The sequence below is a fragment of the Apteryx mantelli genome, chromosome 3 (assembly GCF_036417845.1).
Source record: "Apteryx mantelli isolate bAptMan1 chromosome 3, bAptMan1.hap1, whole genome shotgun sequence".
Classification (NCBI taxonomy): Eukaryota; Metazoa; Chordata; class Aves; order Apterygiformes; family Apterygidae; genus Apteryx; species Apteryx mantelli.
This window is the reverse complement of record NC_089980.1, coordinates 20,523,370-20,544,281: the sequence shown is the minus strand read 5'-3', so window position 1 is coordinate 20,544,281 and position 20,912 is coordinate 20,523,370. Positions and strand designations below refer to the sequence as shown.

Below are 20,912 nucleotides of genomic sequence, written 5' to 3'. Positions count from 1 at the left end.
CACTCCTGCTCTGCTTCCCAGCTTTCCCACGCCCGAGCTCTGCAAACCTACATCAGCCACCAGGACAGTGTGGCCAGCCGGGAAGAAGCTCTCGGGGCCGCAGGCTGCGGTCCTAACTGGAGCAACCACACGTTTCCCTCGTTCGCCCCTGGGCTGAGTTTCCTGCAAGGGATTTGGACTGGGGTTGATACAGATTAAAACGATGATTGTCAGTAGTTGCATGACGACACGCGGGGCTGCACTTTCTCCTAGTTCGCCTTTGAATCATTGTGCCGCGGCTGGTAAAACATTGTTTTCACAATCGCATTTCTCCTTTCCTTGTTTCTGACTTTATAGTCTTCAAGAGTAATAGTATTTTCAGCCCGGCGGTTTCTTTTAGTAAGCCTATTCCCTCATTTCTGAGTCATTCTGAAATAGTTCAAGGGCTCTAGTACACAGACAATGAAAAACATGCTTTTATAGCACAAATTTACGCCAGCAGAATGAGCCTGTGCACCAGCACACATGCTAGACGTGCCTTGCTGTCTAGTGTTATATGCTTTTTTCTACCTAAGTGCTCATTTCTATCCGCATTCATACAAAGAGACATCCCCACCACGGGCCAAGACTGATCTTCCAGGGCGTCATGAGAGAAACCAGGATGAGTTTTTTGGCATACCACAATCCCGAGGCACCGGGGCGACTCTCCTCCGGCACGGGGCGAGCACCCGTTTGGGAAGAAATGCCGTCTTTCCCAAGGCAAGGAGGTCACAGCGGTCCCGAGGGTGCTGCCTGCTGCTGGGAGAAGACCACGTGGTGGGCCAAGAGCTGGGTGTCCCCCGGTGCCTGCCCGCTGCGCTGCAATCACGGACGCAACGAGAGGCTTGGGGGAAGGGGAGGGGGAGGCCGCTCGCTCCGAGCCCTGCCGCCGCCTCTGCGTTTGAGGGCACGGCGGAGTCTGTCTGAGCCGGCCGAGATGCGCGCGGCGATAAAAAGCGCGGCCAGACGGCTCCTTGCAGCTGCTCTGTCTGGAACGGCCCCCGGGGTGCGTTTTTATAGTGGGCGTTTGGGATACGGGGCCTCCGCGCACTGTCCTGAAACACTCATTTCAGACGAGGGTATGCAAATAAACGGTATCTAAGGCTAAACCCTCCCACTTGGGGTCAAACCACATCCCATTATAGAGCATCTCGAGCAGCGGGACGGGAGGTGCGCGCCAGCCTCAGGAGCCAGGCCGCGCCGAGGGCTCTCGCTAGCTCCGCTCGCCTCGACGGCTCTCCCCTGTTACTGCAAAATCAGCCAGAAAAGGCCTCGAATAAGAGCCGGCAGCAGCCGAAGCCACGCCGACCGCCGGCGACGAGGAACAGCAGCGAGCACCTGCCCTTGCCGCGACCAGGAGTCGAAGCAACGGCAGTGTTTGGTCCGGCATTTATCGCCTTCCCGGTAACCCATGCTGGAAACCAGGCCAGGATGCTGACCGGGAACATCACCCTTCCCCAAAGTCCCAAACGACACCTCTTTTAGCAAGTCGTTTCTCTCTTACTTTAGCTCCTGCAGAAAAAAATCACTTCCTAAGCACTTCTGCTCATGCTGGTTTATATATTGGGAGCTATAAATCACTTTTGTCAAGTACCGAACAGTGCTTGTTGGCCTGTTTCTACTGTTATTTGTTATCGTTGCAGGAAAACATCATCACTTGCAGAAAACCGTTGTAGCAAACAGTCCAAACTTTCTGACTCAACAAGGTGTGATGCCTTCGGCTCCCTATCTTCACCAGCAAGCTGGGACACTATAGCCTCTCCGAACGGAGGATCCCTTTTGTATGCAAGCGTAACCACGGTGCAAGCCATTTGTCGCCAGCAAACTTCCCACGCTTGCACTTTCATCGCTTGCATTTCTGCAGGACTGGATGTGGCCACCAGGCCAAAGGCTGCCGGGGAGCCCTCTGCACACCCTGATGTAGCTGGTGATGCTTTTATTCGGGGCGCCAAGAAAGAAAACCACTTTCCAGATGGCCCACAAAAGGATGCAGGGGCTTTTCGGTAAGGACAGTGGGCGAGCAGGACCCAGATATTTTGGGATACCAGCCAAGGAGTTTGGAGCAGAGGAGTCTTGGCTTCGCTGGCAAAAAAGCTAACGCTGGGGCAGAGAAGTCAGTGCAAAAACTGCTCTCTCGCAGTGAAGAAGCGCAGATGACAGCGCGGCAGGCGGGAAGCCGAACGCTGCTCGGTGCCAGCCCCGCGCGCGGGGGGAAGCGCGGCGGGAGGCAGGGCCAGCGGAGCGCACGAGGGCGCAAACCGCGGGACAGCAGTTTTGGCGTCCCCTCGCCGGTGCGAAACGCAGCTGCCCCCCTTCAAGGGCTCTGTCCTGGCGTCTGGCGACAAGGGGCTTCGTCTCTGCGCTTCAGAGTTTCTCCCGAAACGGCCGGGCCTGACAGAGCCCGGCGAACGCCGCCTTATCCTCTCGCAAGATATTTTATCTTCACCTGCTGTTCGAGATCCCCGAGCCCTGTGTTTACGTGACATGAGATGCAAGCCAAGCGAAGCCGTAGGAACGGCAAAATCGGCGCACGAATCTTAGTTGCGCTGTGCTCTTGCTTTTATCGCACATGCACTATCGCTTTGCAGTTGAAAAAGGAGGGCTTCTTAATTAGGAAAAAAAGCTATCATCTGTTATACAATGCAGATTATTTATCTCAGGATTAGTAATGTTTGATTTGGATTTGCTCCAGTCTCTTAAATGAAAAAGCAAAGTATTTAGGTATTCTTTAAAAACATGAAAAACTCCCAAGTGACCAGAATCCAGGAGAACCATGTAGCTATAGAAATATTTGTTTGGAAACTCTTGCTTCGAACTTGCTAATATCTGTACCTGGAAGACCGTGGTAAGTCTTGTTATCTCTCAACTCCCAGCAGATTTTCAAAAGCACCAGCTCAACATCCCGGGATTTAAATAACTAAATATGCACATATATCTCCACACAATAGACGCACAATGCCAACGCATGGGTGTATCTGACATTATCCAAACAAATGGGTGATTCATTCTGTTGACTCAATATCTCGAAATACTCGCATACAGAGTACACGTACAGAGAATTAAAAAATTCTCTGTAGAGTAGGTTAATACTCAGACGCATAAAAAGAAAATTATTACGGATGTGACAACAGCAGCAAGAAAACACTGCGGACATTACTCACCTCCTGCCCCACCGCATTTTAAAAACAGATGGATTAAAATTTGCGAGTCATTAATCATCCTGAGAATTGACAGCGGCTCTATTTCTTTTAACTCAGAGTAGATTTGGGTGAATGCATCAAAGTGGAAAGGGTGCCTGAAAAGGGCAGACCTCTAAACAGCTTTCATTTCTGTACCAGCATCACCACAGTCTTTCTCTTCTAGCTCACCTAACGAGAGATTTGACTAATCACAAAATAAAAATTACCCTCAGCTGAGATCCTAGGGTCGAAGTTACGCAGAATAACTGAGTTACAGACGGGATTTCTGGTGGAGAGGCTGCAACTCCCAGCTATAACGCTTAATGCCACCACTAATGCTGGAAGCTACAACCATTTTACAATAAGATCTCAGAGAAAAATGACAATTCCCGTGGTCCTAGCAGCTGCTTGGTAGTACACTCATATTTCCTGCGCCACCGATCCCCCGGACGAAAAGAACAACCTTTCTCGAGTCAGGTGGGATTTGGCTGCGGCAGCCGCGGCGAGAAGAAAGCCCATTAAAAAAAAAGCATCTCTGAAGAAATTTTGAACTCAAAGCCTTGGCATCTGTGGGTGAGCAGTGTATTTTCTAATGAGTAAGAGCGAAAATCAGTGAAAATGCTCCCAATGAAAAGAGAGATAAGTCGGTGTGCTTTCTAACCACGGCGCGAGCTGCTCTGCCTTCGTGATTCATGAAGGCAGGGCGAGCCGACGCAGCCGGCTGCTTCCCACGGAATATTTCAGCGCAACGTTTTCAAAGCGTCTTTGCTGAGGCGCCCTCGGCGAGCCTGCTGAGAGAGGAGCCGCCACTTCTTGCGTCCCCACGGCGGGCTGGCGAGCCTGGCCCGGGGAACGTGTTTTCAGCCGTTCAGGCAGCAGGGGCAAGGAGGCGGCCAAGCTGATGGTGCGGCCGAGCGGAGCCCGCAGAGCCCCGCTCCGACAGCTTGCTCTCGCGGTTAATAACGCTCCACTTACGGGCACAGATTGTAGCACGTGGGGTCAGGCACTACGTGGGGTGTTGCAGCCTGCTCGCTGCTTCCAAATTCCCAGTTTCGTTGCCCGAACAGCAGCAGCCCGCGACGGTTAAACTTTGATGCAGCCCAGCAACGCATTTCCAGGCATCCCTCGCGCCGCCGCGCAGGCACGCGCCCGGCACCGCGGAGGCTTTGCAGCCCGGGCCCGTTTTCAGCAGCCCCCTTCCCGGCAGCCCGGGAGCGCCCAGCCCCGAGCGCGGCGCCGTGCCCGCGGGAGCTGCGCAGGACGCCGCGGGCAGGGAGAGCGGGGGACGAGGCCCTCCCTCGAAATCCGCGGGATTTCGGCAGCGAGAGGCTCTTTGCAAACACGCTCGGAGATGGGCGGCAGCGGGGTTGCTTATCGCTGGCTCAGCGAGCTCCCCGTTTCTGCGCGGAAAAGCAGGCCGATCCCCACGGGGCCCGGCGCCCAGAGCGCCCGGCGTTCCCGCTGGACGGAGCGCTGGGGCAGCGTCGGCACCGCCGACAGCCATCCCTCCCGCCCCGAAAGCCGGCCGGACCCGAAACGCGGCTCGGCAGCTATTTCCTTATTAATAACACCCCCTACAGACCTCGGGCAGGAACTGTCGCTAATAACTCAGAGCGCGCTCGCCAGCCTGCACAGAAAGTGCTGGAAGAAAGAAAAGTGAAAAAAAACCAACCCCAAGGCAACCAAACTGATTTTTTTCATGGAGTGCTTTTTCGTCATCGGTGGGGAAAATGAGTGCTGATGAAAGGGACGGCAGCACCCGCGGGGATGGCTGCTGTTACATGGCCAAGGAGCAGGAGTTTTGCAGATGCACCATAAAACCAGCCCAAGATGTGAAGCCCAAAGCCCTCGCCTTTGCAAGGAAAGAAGCAAACAGAAAGGAAGCAGAGCGAGCAAACCAAAGCACAACCCCCCCCTAAAAAAATCCCCTTGCAGGAAACACGACCAAGCAAACCCCTTGCACAGGTTGCTTCTGTCCCAGCAGCTGAAACCTATTCCTCATGCTTTGGCCATGGGCATTTGCAGTGCAACATCATTTTTAAGGTTCAGGAAGCAGCAGCGACAGTTCCCCAAGCAGGACTACACCTACACTTGCATTTTAGGTCAGACTTCCGCCATGAAAAGTCCTGAATTCACTGTTCTTTTTGAAAATTTGCGTGTTCAGAGATTAGAAGGATAAAGTATTTCATATATCTAGAGTTAAGAGTCTACTCCATTGTCAAAATGCTTCTTTTTAAACATAAAAACTGGCTTAATTTATACATTAGACATCTATTTGTTCTCCTTGAGGACATATACCACCTTTGGTGCTGAAAAATTCTTGATTGTTTTAATTAATAAAATTATTTGATCAGAGTGGAGATTACAAACAACACTACAACTAACTAAGCACAACTCTAAAAAAGGAATGGTGGAAACTTTCTTGAGTCTAAACTGCTGTTACACATTTTTTTCCAAGCAAATTAAAATTCTGTCTGAAATCCCTTATTTCAAGACTCTCATCAGGAGAAGAGTTAAGAGGAGAAGTTAAAATGTATGATCGAAACTAATGGAAAAAGCAAAGGAAACCCCACCAGAGTTTGGTACAAATGAGGTGTTCCAGAAAAAAAAAATACATCCAGAGCAGATTCTGTAGCATTGCCTCATAATTTAAAAATATATATATGTGTGTGTGTATCAGAGAATCAAGGGAATGATCTAGTACAGTGTAACATTTTCAGACCGATTTCACAGCACGCATAAAGGCATAAAAGAGCAACGACTCTTCCGTGGGAGAGGCAGAAGCCAGCCAAATCTTACGGTGCTGCCGGCCCCCTCTCGGGATTATTCACCGCGGAAGGCAAAGGACCAGGTCTTCTGGCCGTCGCACTGCCTCTGCATAAGGAGCGGCGGCGGCGGCGGCGGCGGCTGGAAGGGCTTTGCTGAATCATGTGCACGGCAAGCGCTATTTTATTTTGCGAGTGATAATGAAAGTAACAAAAGTGATATTTGGGTTTTGCAGAGATGTACAATTAACTTACTATCACGCTTTGGGAATTCCTTTTAATGTGGGGTGAGCAAACGAGTGAGTGAATGTGCTACAGGCAGCATGTGAAAGTTCATTTTTTCTTGCTGCCTGAAGCTGTGATCAGAGCAAGATGCAAAAAGAGAACTGGGTATTTTTACTTGTGCTTTCCTTCGCAAAGACTCTCTGAAAAGTCCCCAGTTGAGCTCTGAAAAAGAAATTATTGCTCTGCTGTGATAATGTGACGTATATTTAAATAGTTTAATTTTGTTTGGAGGAATATTCTTTCTTAAGCAAGTTGGTACAGCTTGTTACCTGCACTAACTGACAGCTAAAACAATGAAACATTCAGGGGTTGTCTGTTTTCTAATGGATCTGCTAATTTTTCTAGCAACAGTCACCAAATTTCTGAGATGCCCAGCAGGAGACTGTAGTAAACTTCATTTTCCCTTCATCAGCAGCAATGAATGTAATTATTACAAATGTGAATTTTTATTACATTTAAAAATAAAAACTCTGAGTAGGGATGAAATTACTGAAGTTTCCAGATGTCAGATCATGAAATCTGACACATATGTGGTTAATAGAGCTGATTTTTGAAAATATAGATATTAGGACTGTCCTCATGGTTAGAAAAAAAATATTTCGTAATTGCTCAGAGAAGTGCAACAAGATCAGTGAGAAGATATGTCTTATTTTAACATTAAACAATGTTCTGTACCAGCTTTTGCAATTAAATTCAAGAGTCTAGGGAGTAACAGAGGAGACTGTCTTCTTGTGGGGCTTTTGTCCTGAGTGGGAAATATTAACTAGGGATTTGTCCACATAGTTTAGTGGCATCCCTAAAATCTGAAACGCTGCAAGCCACTGAAAAACTGCCTTAAACTTCATCCCCTTATAAATGGAAACAGAGCCAGCTGTTAATATAAAGTAAGGACAAACATATGATGTGCTCTCCTACGCCAAGGTTACTTTTCCAGCCTGATACCCTGTGGAGAGAGGGCCCACGGGAAGATCATCCAGATTAAGCCTCCATGCACAAAGAGCCTGAAGTTTTGCAGAAATCCCATTGCATTTAGGATTTTTTTTTCCAGTGAAATCAGTGAACGAAAATTACTAAGTGGAGATGGGCTGTGTCCCCCCCCACCCCAGCATGAAAACGCTGCCGGTGCACCACGGCATTGCACCGCACAACGGGGAACTTGGCCAGTGTGGTCAAACGGCCATGCTCCCCACGGCTCTGCCGTAAACACCTTCAAAACGAGGGGGATGTTCATTCTCACGGAGGGGACGGTAAAAAAAACAAAAAACAACCATCTAGCCCGTTAAAAAAAAAAAAAAAAAAGAGGGCTGGACCGTGGTTACAATTCATCAGCAATGAATCACTTCAGAAATGATTTCTCCTCGTTTTTGAATTTGTGCACCCATGCCATGCCCCGGGGGCAAGTTCATATACGAAACAGGCTGGGCTATTCATAAAGAAAGAAGATGAGAAGCAAGAAAGCAGCTTGGGCTCGACCACCGGAGCCGTAGGCGCCCTGGTTTCATGCTCAGCGGGCTCCTGCCTCCCAGCTGGTTTGTGGGCAGCGGGCAAAGCTGGTGCGTTGGTGGGGGGCCTGGCTGGAGCTCGGTTTTGACGTTAGGAGATAAATCCCCACCTACGGAGCACTGGTTTCAGTTTCGACGCGCGACAAACATGGTTGTACAAATTCTTTCCTTTGCCACCCCGTCTTATTTGGGCCTCAGCTTGAGAAGGGCAGGGAAGGGATGAGCTGATCTGGGTGCAGTTGCCCCAGGTTTAGTGCCGGGGCTGGTCTGTCCGGAGACATATAACAATAATTTAGGTCACATACAGGCATGAGGGGAAGCAGAGGTCCTGCTCCATTTCCAGGACTTATCTCCAGCACCATGCTGTTGCCATTGCTAGAGACCCACATTTCTTTTACAAGGAAGGTATTCCAAGATAACCCTGAGAGCTCCAGCTCTGTGGATGGGAGAAAGCTGGATGAGGGAAGCCGAGCAAGATGGTTTTGAGAGCTGTATCCTGTATCTGATGTCCTGCAAGCAGTCCTGGTCTGGGGCCATACATGTTTGCTCCCAGCAAATTATGTTTTAGCACCTTGTCCACCACAGCAGCACTCTGTCTCCCTGCCAAATTTTTGTTCAGCGATGCCTTGCCTGGGACCACCACTCCCAGATATCTCATTCCAGTAAACTACCTTCATTAAAAGACCAGGGAGAAATCTGGCCTGACTGAAGCAAAGGCCGTGATGCCTATGGAGCTCTTGCCCAGGAATTTATTTCTTCTTTTCAAGAGAAAGGCATAAACGTGAGGGTTTAGTGCTCTCTCAGTGCTGAGAACACACAGTATTTTTCTTTAATGCAGAGCTTCATTCCTGCAATGAGCTGGGATCTGTTTGCAGAGCGTCCCTGGTCCAGGGGTAAAGGCAGCTGAAGGTGCCAGAAACAGCAGTATACGACCAAGGGTTGGACAGGACAAGGTCAGGGTTTGCAGATCTGCTCACCGTGCCGGCTGCTGGCATGGCACTGCCGTGGGATTTGGGGGAGCTGTAGCAGTCCCCACCTCAGTCCTTGCTTTGCCTCAGAGACTCTGCCCGTCCGCACCGCCAGCCTGATCACAGCGTTTCAGGAGGAAAACAAGATATGTAAGAAAAGCAAGGTATCCCACCAACATCAGCATCAGCTGCTCCAGCGCACTCCCTTTCCAAGGTGAGCCGCCAGCTGGAAAGCAGGGGCTGCCCTTTCCTAGTATTTGCTGCTTTCTTCTGAAAGGGGTTTCCTAAACCGGTTGCAATCCACCCTCCCAAAGCTTCACAGCAGCTGGTTGGTGACTGCTTCTGCCCGCACATCTGGCATGTGAGTGCCAGGCACCGGGTGAGAGTCACGCTGAAAATACGGCAGGAGGTGTGAGTTTCTCCAGCGACACCCTGGTCACCCTCCATTCATCACCAACAGCGTCCTCCCTTCTGCGAGCTCCGGTGCCCCCAAGGGCAATGCAAGGGTTTTCCCATCAGTGTGGAAGGAGGCACCTGACGATGGGAAATCCCACATCGCCCCCACAAATCCTGCCTACGCCTCCAGGCAGCTTGGGCCATGCACAAGTAGGACCGTTTCCTAGCCTTTGGTGAAGTCTGGATTGGAGCCTATCTAGGAGTTGAAGGTAGGGTGTAGCTAGAAAAACTGCACCACATGCACTTTTTATTGAAAAAGAAGGGTTTGGGGCGGGGGGAGGGGGGGAGATAATAAATTTGCAGCTTTATTTTAAATACTACAAAGCAAAAGACTCCAGCCCAGATGCAAGATATCGCTGTGGTGACTCTGTTGTTTCGACTGTATTTTCTGTTATTAGTTCTGAGCAATTGGGCTTGCTTTCATCTACATCAAACATGCTGTCTGTGTGTGTCTCCACTTGAGCGAGACAATTCTCATATTCGGGGCCACACGCTTCTCTCTTTCATGGGTGGAATGGAACAGAGGTTTGTGTGGGTGGAGAACTGTCAGACTCAGGAAATCTCTGAATTTCCCAACCTGACTCTAGAGTTTTCTGTATTGCCCTTGCACCTGAGCTGGGAGGAGATGACCTGCACTGGGGATAGGACATCAGCATGGAGGCAGGAACACGTAACCCACCCAACTAATCCCCCTTCCCAAGACCTTCATACAAATGCCCGAAAACCAAAGAGGGATGCTATGGAATGAAACCAGCCAGATTATTGAAAAGCCAATTAAAAATCTCTTCTTTGTTACGTGAAAGCTTTCTCATGTTCTGTGGTGAGGTCACTTTGTTGGCCTAAGAGAGATGGCAAATCTTTGTGGACAACAACCAACCTAGCTGTGAGTCTTCCCTTTGGCCATAGGGACTCCAAAATATCCCTTGCCGGAGAGGTCTGCACTGCCTCTGGATGCCACCCCAGGGGCCTCGGCTCTAGATCTGCCCTGGTCCCCGCAGCACCCTTTCAGAGAAGTCTCCCCCTTAGCTCCTCTCCCTGGTGGTGGCACAACAGGTCCCTGGGGAGAGGTGTTTTGCCAGAGATAGCCCAGAAATAGCTTTTTCCCTTTCACAAAACACCGTCTGAGAGTAAAGGCCTATGGCATAGCATCTCAAAATCCCTAATGAAGTCTCTGCCATGGCCCCTGCATCAGCCTGCTGGTTTTCATGTCGCACTGAAATTTCCAAGATTAGCTAAAGAGCTCCAGAAATTCAAAAGAAATCCCACTGCAGCCTCAGCCCTGGAGCTCTCCCTCATCACGATGCCAGAGCACAAGAAACCCTTCACTCCAGGGAGGAAATCTATCAGACTGTCATTTCGGCGTGGTCTAAATCAAGCATTTCAGATAAAAAGGTATGATATTAGCTAGATGTTTTAATCTCATGCGACAGACAGAAAGAACCTGCTTGCAAACCATGCAGGCCAGAGAGCATGAGTTTGCAATTTTGGTGTCTGGCAGCATTTGTGCATGGTCGAGTTCCACTATATTCAGGACAGTGACAGTGTGAAAATAGATCTTACTCAACAGATTTGCTTCGATGTGTAACTGAGTCATAGTTGCTTATTCTTTTGACCAAAAGCAAGTGTTTTCATATTCTTCATTGCTCAGAGCATTGCAGAGCACTCATACAGGTTCCTGCACTGTCATTTGAGTCACCCAGCTACCCAAAACCTTCTCACCCACATTCGAGTAGCAGATTAGGTCTCATGGAGGTGCAGGTGAGAAGCAGAAAGGTTGATTTTCTCAGGTGCTGGGATGAATCAAGACACATTTTTTGGCTGCAACCTACCTCATGTTGTTTGTAAGTCCTGCTCCAGTGGCACAAAAGGGTCTGGATGTAAAGGGAGGCAAAAGTGCCCGCCTCTCTCATCTTGAGAGAAGGGGCATTTGGCCCTACCCAGGTGTGGCGGAGGAGACTGAGAACCACTGCGTGCTCTAACGATGCAAGTATGAAGTTGCTCCACAGTGCCACTGCCAAGTCCCTTGACGATGCTAGGCCCAGTCCTGCACAAGTGGCCATTACGCTAGGCTCAGAGGTTTGCCCAAAATCAGCAAGCTATAACCAGCTTCCTAATTCTACACCGACAACTCCTTCTGCCCCCATTCTCTGGTATTCGTGACCGCTCCTCAGCAGGTGCAGTTCAATACCGACAGACTCAGCTTCTTCAGTGCTGATGGCGAGGTGCTAAGTTGGTCTGGCTGTAATGCAATGAAAGCACTGCTTGCCATCGCTCATAGCAGTGCTCTTCAGCACCAGCTAGGACAACGGGGCCACCCCTGCTCATTCAAACCAGCCCAAACTGTAAAGCTGGACTCTGATTTTGCACATCTTCCTTAGAGCAGTCCTGTTGGATCCAAGGTGAGAGTTAGTACCTGTCACCCTGAGCATTTTGGATGGAGTCCATTAGCTGCTGTGCCACTAACAAATCAAAACAGAGGTGGTTTTTTTAACTTTTAGTTACAAAACAGTTGCAATTCATCCAGTTTTCCTATCTCCTGGGCAATCTGACAGTGCTGAGACAGCTCCAGCCTGAAACAGCTCAGAAAGAGACTCGTATTGCATGAGCTCAGCATAAATATCAAAGCTGGATCCAAGCAGTGTCCTCCCAGCGGAATCCTAAAAAATAACTTCCAAAAAATTAAGGCCAAGGCCAGGAATAAAAACCCAGGGATACGGCTGAAAAATTGCCTTGGCGCAAGAGGCAAAAAGCCATTCAGACAAGATGCTTTTGCCAGCAGAACAGACAGAGGCTACGTGTGCCCATCTACCAAAGCAAGGTGGATGCAAAAGGCACGACTCGCAGTGCAGTGGTTTATTAAGTGCGGCATAAGCATCTTTTGAACGAGCCAGATCTGCTCTCTTGGAGGCTATATGACTGTGTATAACACTGCGTAGCGGCTGCTGCTTTGTGGCCTCCTCCGAATGGAGAAGCTGGCCACCTGGCCCGTGCCGCAGATGGGTGAGCATTTGTGTCCGTGCTGCTGAGCGCACGTGCCCTACAGGTGGTTGGGTTGCACTTGGGGATTTGCCAGGCTGCAGACAATTTGGGGAGGGAAATCCCTGACAGTTGCAGACAGAAGAGAAGGGCAAGCCATCGTTCTTGCGCTAGTAATCGTTCACCTTGGCTCTAACGAGCCCATGCCACATCATTATCAGCTAGATACCCAGGCCCATCTGCATGCTGAGGGGATGGGGCTGTTTGAACTACACGGACACAGGTGCTGCTGCTGGGCCACAAAACCAGCTCTGGTTTGAACTTTAAACAGTTAATGAGAGGAGGAAGAGAAAGGAGGAGGCAGTGCCCTCCGTCTGCTTTTGCTGGATGTCTGGCAGCCTGTCTGGAGCTGAGACCCGGCTGGCACGGGTGCACCTCAAGCATGGGGCACTGCAGGACCATGCAACCCATCCTGGAGACACCTTCCCATTGCCATCACTCTTGGATGCCCAATTCCCCAGTGAGTTTCACCTCCAGCATCTCATTGCATCATGTGAGTGAACCACACAGCCGATTAGGATGGATGCAATGTCTCGGAGCAAGCTGAACTGGACACTACAGACTGGGGCTGGAAAACGAGTTCGGCAGGACAAAATATGGACTCTCCATCGTTGGAGGTACTCAAACCACAGCTGGACAAGGCCCTAAGCATCCTGCTCTATTGGGCCTTGCTAGGAGCAGAGGCTTGGACCAGCGAACTCCAGTGGTCCCTGCCTACCTCCAACATCAATTCTATAATCCTAAATGATATATTACCTTGATTTTTCCTTCCCCTGATTTTTTTGTCTTATTATTCATATCCCTAGGCACTCACAATTTCGTGGGCATTGACAAGCCATCATGCTTCGTTATTGCATTGCACTTATTTTACTATGGACCACACTGGATAACTGCAGGTTGTGGGTGTGTATTCTCCCCCCAGTCCTATTTGCTCAGCTTGGGAAGGTAACTGGGAAGGAAATTTGTCGGAATTGGGAATTCGTGGCTTGAATTCTTACTTGACTCTGCTTCTGTTTCATCAAAAAAACTGCTAAAGGAAAGATTTATTTTAAGATAGTGAAATAAAGCCCCTGACTGTAAGCGATACTGTGTTATGAGAAATCCACACCGCACACCAGGCTAGTTGCTGTCACCAGCCAGCCCCCATGACTGCCTGGCTGGAAGCTACCAATTTTTTTTCATTTCAAAACTCAATCCGCTTTCTCGTTTTAATCTTTTAACTCGTCTCAGTTCTTTAAATTAATTTCACTTTAAATTCTCATGAAGAAACAGTTCCTGTTTTCTGAATCTCTGATATAACCACTGTTTTTTTTTTGTCTGCAATCACTGGCCTTGGACCAGTCGCTGAGGGACAGGTTCAGAAGAGGTCAACTCTTCATCCTTGCAGGCGGCTCCATGCAGCTCCTGGCCATGTGCTGGGGGTCTCCTGCACACCCGCTGCTCTGCTGTTATCCTCTCCAGCATATCAGGGGAAATCTCTAAAGGCCCTTTCGAGTTTTTGGTAGAGGTCCTAGAGGCCACTAGCCCTGGTCCCCTTATTTTCTAAGCCCTCTGCACCTCTTTTGGTGATTTTGTTGGCACCCTCCAGGTGTCACATCCAGAACTGGCTGTCTCCCTACAGGTCCTTGTGTCCTGACCAAAATCCTGGCCTGTCTCTTTGGCATTGGGCAGATCATCAGCAACAGCCTCAAGGTGCATGTGGCTAAGCATGCCCCACCATGGTCCGCTCAGCAGCTCGCATTCGGGCGCCTGAGTCCTCACATCCAGGCTTTCCTCTGACAAACATATCTAATGCACCACAGTTAAAACAGTCCCTCTGTCTTTGCACCCAAAGGGGGGAACAGCAGACATATGTGCTCATGCTGGCATAGTGATTGAGGCCACACTATGTTCACACCATGCACATGCCACCTTCAAAGTGATTTCGCTTAAACTAAGGCAGCTGCAAATTGGATGTTTTGGGTCCTGGGAAATCGTGATATTTAAAAAATATATTCAGCTTTGGTCCAATTCAGAGCATATTTTTTTAATTTCCAGCAAGCTAAATATTCTGAGAATTTTTCTATCTGGAGACCCTGACATGCAGCATTTTCAGACCGAAATTCATCCCCTCAACCTTGACGTTGTTCTGCAGCTGCGGTATGAATCACGTGCAGAAAAGTTCAGCTGTGGCTCCTAACCTGAATTTGTGGAATGTTATTTTACCTTAACTGCTATTAGCCGTAATCCCTTTCTGTCCCATAGCAAATCAGATTTAAAAATAGAAAGTAGAATTCTGTTAAAACTGCTTTTGTCCTAGAGACATTATTAATCTGTTTTGTCAGCATTACGCAGCCACTCACACAGGCTTAAAAGTGGGTTTTGTGGTTCATTTAAGGATGCTGTGATTAACAAATACCTCAGTTAAAATCATTTTTTCTTCCTCTGCCACACAAACATCAGGACACATGATACTTTAATAGCCTTTGAGAGCACACTGCCTGTCTTGTAGTGCTCCCCCTGAGTAATTTCAGAAATGTCACAAGAACGCCTAAGGAAGCCGGATTCGCAGCCCAGCAAAATGCTGCAAAGGCAGGAGGGGGAGGAAAACACCTTTTGAAGAAAGAAGCAACCAGGGCGGGATTGAACAGGCCAGCTGGTTTGGGGAGGGGCAGGGGAGCGGGATGTCTTTTCCACTTCACCATCCCCCTGCGGCGCTTCCTACCACCGGAAGAGCTCTGCTGGGAAATGCACTGTAGCGGGTGCAAAGCCCCAGGTCGGCACCGGCCAGGACCCCTGTTTTACTGCTCGCTGGAAGCCAGGACAGCGTAGCTGGGACATGGAAAGCCAGGCGGGCTGGGAGGCTGCAGACAGAGCCACGCCAGGAGGTTACGGCCAAATGGCCCCTCGTTTCTTTCCACCTATTTGCAATTTTGACAATTTTATCCAGACAGAAATTTGATGCATGGGGCATTTGTCTTGCACAGAAAGTGTCAGCTTGGGTGGCCCCAGCCCTTCTGAGTTGGAAATAGGAGTGAAACGTATTGCTCCTGTTAAGCCTGGACGGGGGCTGGCGGGATCCTCTATGTGCGGGGAGGGCACACGGAAGCAGGTGGGAGATGTCCCCGCCAAGCCTGGGGCTTCCTTGGGAAACAAGGCACTTCCCACCTCTGGAGCAATTCACAACCCTGCTTGGGATGCAATTCCCACAGTGCTTTTCCGCTGGTTCTCCCTAACACTCCCAAAGCTCATGGGAATGTTGCTTGCTCCTTGCACACATGCGCTGGTGCCCTAAGGTTCACCCTCTTCCCAGCAAACCCTATTCTGTACCTACCGAGCATGGATCTCTTCCTACAAGGCTGCTTAACACAAAGTTGGAGACTCCAGCCCCAGACTGCGTTTGCATAAGAGGAGAAAGCTGAGGTATTTGCAAGACAAGGAGTTGTTTTTTTCAGTCCCAAGAGCTGCAGCAAAAGGATGCAGTTTCCCTAGCTCCCTACCTTCAGTGCAACAGGCAGGTAGGAGAGCTGCGTCCTGAAGCCCAGACAAGGTGCCTCATTTATTACGAAGTGATGCTCCGTGGAGAAATATTCGCAATACTTCTGTCTGCGAAAAGCAAAAGTGAAAACCGCCCCATGCAATGCATTGATGGGCTCGCTGTCCCTGCTCTGCTGAGCGAGTGCACAGCTGATTCTTGCTGCTGAGTTTCCAAAGCCTGGTGTCGAAAGCATGAGTAGGATAAAAAGGTTCTTAAAAAGCAGAATTGTGTGTCAGAGGCAGCTCTGCCATAACTGGGAGCGCTGCCCAGAGAAACCTCCCTGGCGTCTGCTTGCATTGCAGAAGGGAGCAGCCTCCTCCAGCATGCTCCTGGGCTGGGATTAGGGGCCCACGGAGCCCTCTCTAAATCCCAGCCTTTCCCAGGCTCACTCACCCCTCGGCTTGAGGATGGGGTTTCCATCCAAGCAGCTCTGTGCTGGAGCATAGTGCCAGCCTACATGGTCCTCCCTGGAGTTTTCACTCCCTCTAGCACCTCCACACGCCTTTGTGCTCTGAGCCAGAAAGAGCATCGTCGGAGATACACAACAAAAACCTGATGGCCCTCGCTTTTCTGTAGATACTTTGCACTTAACAAAAAGACTACCAAAATGTCAATGAGAAGTTAGGGCGACAGAGGCATAGTGGGGTCCCTAAAGGAGGCCCAGGAAGGTGATGGGTTGAGACAAAATTCAACAAACTGCAACCCTGCAAATCTGTGGGGGACAAGCAAGGCCTGACATCTGATCCTGGCTTGGGACAGACCACACATTTCCCCATCAAAACTCCAGGATTGCAACCCAAGCCCTGAAAGCAGCGTGCTGTGTGCTTGCATCTGCCCCACAATCGGCAAAACCCATTGCGCAACCCCCAGTGCATCAGGGAGGAAGGAATGGAAAAAGTCCTGCATGAAGCACAAAGGGAAAAAAATCACAGCAGGGCTCAGCATCCGTGCACACCCTCTCTGAACCACAGTGCATCAAGGGAAAAATCCCAGAGCCCCCAGGCCAGTGCCAAAGCAGACACTCCAGTCATTTCCCCAGTCTCAGCTCAAATAGCTGATCTCTTCCAAAGGCATGTGGGACAGCAGTTCTGCTTGTTGAAGGCACATTTAACCTCTTCTTCAGATAGAGCCGTTTCAGACGAGGGTGCTGACTCATTTTTATCCGCCTGGCCCACGCACTTGACTGAGTATGTCCAAAGAGACTGCAACACCTCCCTCTGATGCCATAGCTCAGTGGGGCTCTTCTTTCTTTCTTTCTTTTTTCTAGCAAGAGCCAAGTTACCAAAAATGTTTGTCACGTGACCCTGTAATACTGTAGACCCAGTTTCATTTACTGTAACTAGATTGGCTTGAAAAACAAAGTTTCCAACAGAAGAGAAACACCACCATTGCACTTAAACGGCCCCAAGCATGTGAGTTAATAGCACAGCAAACACAATTCAGCCTCATAAATCTGTCTCTGTGCACACAGCGCTGTCTGCTTGCTCTTGCTCCCCTCTGCCTGCAGACATACAGTGTTGGAGGTTATGGTATAGTAGAGATAAAGATTATGGTTTTAGACTTGGAGCAAATGACAAAATATAGCGGTCACATCTGATGAGATCCAGAGCTCACAGGGGCTCTTTGCACTGATGCCAACAGGCTGGGGAATCCAGCCCTGCTGAATCAGGATAGTCACAGCTAAAATGCCCTGCCTGGCTTTCTGATGGCTTTAAGATCAACTTCTTCCTAAAGCAAGCGCCCCAGCAGCAAGTGAAGCTGCTCGCAGGACAGCACGAAACAGCACACTTCAGCCCCTCTCTTGGCTTGTGCAACAACCCACATCAAACCCAGCTCTGCTTTTGAAGGTAAGGACATCTGGCTCAGTTTTCTTTATCATTTTAGCAGTGCCAGGCGTTCTCCCTGCAGCCAGCAAGTCCAACCCGCGCTCAGACCCAGGGCGTTAGGAGGTCAGCTACGCTCCCCAGACCTTGCAGCCCAAGGAGACACTGCCAGGAGGTCATGGAGAAGCAAGCACCAAGCCAAGGGAGCCCATGCTGCCAGAAAGCTAACACTGCCTCTGATGTCCCAGCGGGGAAGAGCCACGCTGAGCACAGGTCCTGCCACAAATGCTGCCAAACTGCTCGCCGGCGAAGAGTGCAGAAACGTACTCACCAGCGAGTCGCAGCTTCTTCCCCCCAGCTTCCTAGGAAGATGAGATAAAACTGATCTACGCATTTGTTTTTTCATGGGAGTAGGGTGAAAAAACTCAAGCAGTGCTGGCTGCACGGGCATAATATCACTTATTTCCCTCCATTAAGCAATGATGTCCAAAATGTTTAAGAGGGAAAAAAAAGAAAAAAAAAACCCTCAGTCTTCATTCTCATTGGAACAAAATTACTCATGCTGACTCACCAGCCACTACTTCCTCTAGTTACATTCTCTTCATATTTCTGAGTATGACTGGTCAAGCTCTCAGGGTGTTGGTATCGCAACTTCAGCTCTTCCAGGAAGAATAGCCTCTAATAATACCCTGGGTGGGAATAGGTTTTTTATGCTCTTTGCAAAGCCTCTTCTGCTTCTTCTGTGGCAGTGAAAGGCCAGGGAATCACCTACAAAGGAAAAAGTCCTTCTTAATGATAACGAAAATGTCAGATGCAATAACAGAATGTAACTCTGTGCGTGAATTTTTAACTTGATTTCCTCCTTGTGCTGTCTCCTTCTGGAAAGTTTGTTACCTTAGTGAAATGGGGTCGCTAACTTCAGTTTAATAAAATTAAAACCGCACAAGCCAGCTGCTCTCCAGATGCACGCTGTGTGATTTTAGACTGATACAGCTCACAGGGCAATGAAAATGCCTTAAAATGAGTGGTTTGGAGGTCTGACTTAAGTTTTACGCTGATGCAGCTGCATGCAGCAAGACGTAAATCAGCCTTAGGCTACCACGACTAGGAAGAAACTTTCCCTTTAGGTAGTCCACAACTACTTACTACTGGTCTTTTGCATTTCCTTCGATGCAGACACCATGAGTCACTGTCAGAGACAAGATATTAAAAGACATGGAATTTTAGTCACTGTGGACAAGCCCTGCATCCCCAAGGAAAGCACTAATTAATCAGGTCTCTCGATTTTTGGTGCTTCCCATTTTACATGCATTTAGTTATGTGGGTTTCAGATCAGCTTCCTTCAGGAGACCCCACAGTTGAAACCTCTGCAGTTTCTACCTGAACTACATTAAAGCTTAAATATTAAGGAGAGGATACAGATATTAATGTAGAAATAATTGGGAGGCAGAGAGGAAAAAAAAAACAAAACTATGCTGTGCTTCCCTGGGGTTTGAAAATGATCGTGAGTCATGTAAGGGTTAAAGGAGTGCCTGTCCCAGCCAATATCTTAATTCAGTAGGGCTGGTTTGACTACAGATGCTCCGTATGTACTCAAAGAAATTAGTGGAGGAAAGAAAACAAAGGACTGTTAAAGTGGAAACACTCATTAACAAACTCGCAATTACACCTCAGAGCGAAAGCAGCAGGGCAAACCTGAAAATAGCCACTCTCTATCTATAGCTGAGTAACAAAAAAATAACAGAATATTGCCTTAGATCAGAAAGAAACACCCCATGAACAAGGGCAAATTGCAGCCCCTTCAAATTCAAAGTTTCTATCCTAGAGCGAGCTTTTCATTGCACTTATGCAGGCTGAAAATAGAAAAGAAACTGGAAAATGGGTGTGAGAGTCCCAAGAAGATCCCCCCTGAGCCAAGCACCAGCCCCAGGTCCTGATCCCCCACTGGTGATGGCCCCTCGATGGACAGGACGAGTTGCTCAAGGGGATGTGACAGGCCCCTCGATGGGCAGGACCGGGAGCTCAGGGGGATGCAATGGGCCCCTTGACAGGCAGGACCAGGAGCTCAAGGGGATGCAACAGTCCAGACACGGAGGCTGCTCCTGCAGGGGCAGACGGCTCGAGTCACCCCTGAATCCCCACCGCAGGCAGTGAGTCAGTGATGGCTTTCATTGATTAACAGCTTTGAGCCCCATCCCTCAACTTTACTGAGTCAAATGTGGCAGGCCACAAAATGCCAGGATGTGTCAAGTGAATGCAAGAATTTCAGCCAAACTGGGGCACCTAGCTATAGCTGTCACTTCCCTGGGACGCAGTGGTTTTCTCGGGGATTTTGTGTTAAGTCGCTGCTTTCTGTTTAGTCATCAGGTGAGCTCATACGGAAGACTCGAAGTGTGGGCTTATCACCACAGCGGTCGCAAACACCTTTGCAATGGGACACAAAAAAAGCTCTGTGCCGTCCCCTCTTGAAAAGGGACGCTTTCTTGGCTTTTGACTTTTAAATACCAGCAAACAGACTGCAGGCAGTCCTAGGTGTCCCAAAGAGCCCAGCTAAGGGGTGACTGCGAACCTACCTTCCAACCCAGAGCAGAGAACACTATTTGCATCTGGACTGGGATCCGCAGACGGCGGGTGAAATGAAAATGCCAACCATTTTATTGCCAAATGCAAGAACGCAGAGTCTCAGCTGTTACCCGCTGGGGTCCTAACTTCCTCTGCTCTTCAGCCCAATGGATCTCACATGGCTTTTCAAAAGCACTAAATCTCTGGTGAAAAAATTTAGAGAGAAAAACTTTACCCATTGCTACCATCATCCTTGAATCCCTGCTCAAAGACTCCAAGAAAAGTGGGAACTCAGAGCTGACGGTGGCTACACGCTAGGAAAAGCCCCAGGAGCCTCCGGTCTGCTCAGAGCAGAAGATCTCAGCAGCTGCTGAGCAGGGACAAGTTGGTATGGGAGACCAGCAGGCTAATTGAGGAGTCCGAAAATAAAAATAAAAAAAAACGTTGCAACCTGGAGGGCAGAGAGGAGGACAGAGTTTTGAAGAGGAAGGTTTTTAACGTAAATACTTTTCTAGAGGACAAAAATAAGGACTTCTTGTATGTGGTGTCACTTGTTAGCTCAGGCAACCCTGGGCCCACTTGGAGCCAAAATGCTACAATTTTGGACTAAAACCAGAGCAGATGATTTAGCTGGCTTTTCCCAGGTTTTGGAGCAGGATGCAGGAGCCAAGGTTTTAGCAAGCCTCCAGCTATGAACCTGGCCCTTTCTGCCCCCAGGAATTCCCGGGAGAAGGGCTGCTCCGAAAACTGCTACGTGATCTCAGTGTCACCCCCCTGCTGACTCCCAAGTTCCCATCCTAA

At 49.3% G+C, this 20,912-nt stretch overlaps 1 long non-coding RNA gene across 1 annotated transcript in view; it reads right to left on the bottom strand.

Moving 5' to 3' along the window:
* Positions 1-18,044, bottom strand: part of LOC106496657 (uncharacterized) — a 28,075-nt gene extending 10,031 nt beyond the window's left edge. The window contains exon 1 of the long non-coding RNA XR_001294667.2: positions 17,881-18,044. This is a non-coding gene — a long non-coding RNA (uncharacterized lncRNA). The remainder of the gene's footprint in view (positions 1-17,880) is intronic.
* Positions 18,045-20,912: the final 2,868 nt, after the last annotated feature.